Here is a 1415-nt window from a genome sequence, read left to right as displayed (position 1 = left end):
TTTTTTTTTTTTTTTTTTTTGAGACGGAGTTTCGCTCTTGTTACCCAGGCTGGAGTGCAATGGCGAGATCTCAGCTCACCACAACCTCCACCTCCTGGGTTCAGGCAATTCTCCTGCCCCAGCCTCCCGAGTAACTGGGACTACAGGCACTCACCACCATGTCCAGCTGATTTTTTGTATTTTTAGTAGAGACGGGGTTTCACCATGTTGACCAGGATGGTCTCGATCTCTTGACCTCGTGATCCACCCGCCTTGGCCTTCCAAAGTGCTGGGATTACAGGCTTGAGCCACCGCGCCCGGCCTAACTTTTGTATTTTTAGTAAAAGGTTTCTCCATGTTGGGCAGGCTGGTCTTGAACTCCTGACCTCAGGTGATCTGCCCACCTCAGCCTCCCAAAGTGTTGGGAATACAGGCATGAGCCCTTGCACCCAGTGAGATTTTTTATTGTTCATTCTTATTTAAAAGTCAAGCGTTTAAAAAGTTGGTTGAGTTCCATGTGCCTGGGCAGAGGCTGTTAACTACAAGACTTCAAGTGCCAGGGAGTCCTGAATATTACAATGTGCTGATTTCCTCACTCTGCAGATATTCAACTTCTCACCACCCCTCCACCCACAAACAGCAGAATCTGACAGTATCTTTCCTGAGTAATAGAAACTTTGCTTTCAGGGATTGGGGTAGGGTGGAAAGGCCCAGTTTTTCCATTTGCAGAATTTCAGTTAATCCCCTATTTTCAGCCCAGGTCTCACACTCTCTGCCACATTGGGTGCTGTCACATCCTGAGCTTCTCTGAGATTCAGCTTGGAAGATCAGTCTCTTCCCACATGCCTCTGAGTGTATTCCAGACAGTGGTTCCCAAACCTCCTGCTATTGCTCATCAAGACTATGATCTTTTCTTGCTTGACATCACAAAGATAATGACTGCCAGAGCCCGGACTCAAACTCACTGTGATTCCAAAGCTGAGTTCCCCACCTCTACCCACAGCACTCTAGTAACTGCACAGTTACGGACCAGTAAAGAAGGATGAGCATTCTCGGTCTGCTTTTCAATAGACATTATAGTTTTGCACCTTACAAGGTGCTTACAGCACATTAGGATCAAAATCTGTCCTTCAAAGGTCTCAAATTCAAACATCTGTACAGGCCAGAGCCATCAAATGAAGCAGCTGGCTGGAGTGATGTGGGGAGGGAGGGGCACACCTCATTCTAAGTGACAGTCACTCCTGAGCTGCAGCCAGTTGGTGCCTCCCAGGAATGCTGGCCTTCCATAGCCCAGTCTTCTGATTTTCCAAGAAACATCAAAATTCAGATTATTATTATTATTATTATTATTTGACGGAGTTTCACTCATGTTACCCAGGCTGGAGTGCAATGGCGTGATCTCGGCTCACCACAACCTCCGCCTCCTGGGTTCAGGC

This window comes from Sapajus apella, unplaced genomic scaffold, assembly GCF_009761245.1.
Source record: "Sapajus apella isolate SASKATOON/1434 unplaced genomic scaffold, GSC_monkey_1.0 scaffold20, whole genome shotgun sequence".
Lineage (NCBI taxonomy): Eukaryota > Metazoa > Chordata > Mammalia > Primates > Cebidae > Sapajus > Sapajus apella.
The sequence above is the reverse complement of the archived record's forward strand: the minus strand, read 5'-3'. Positions refer to the sequence as shown.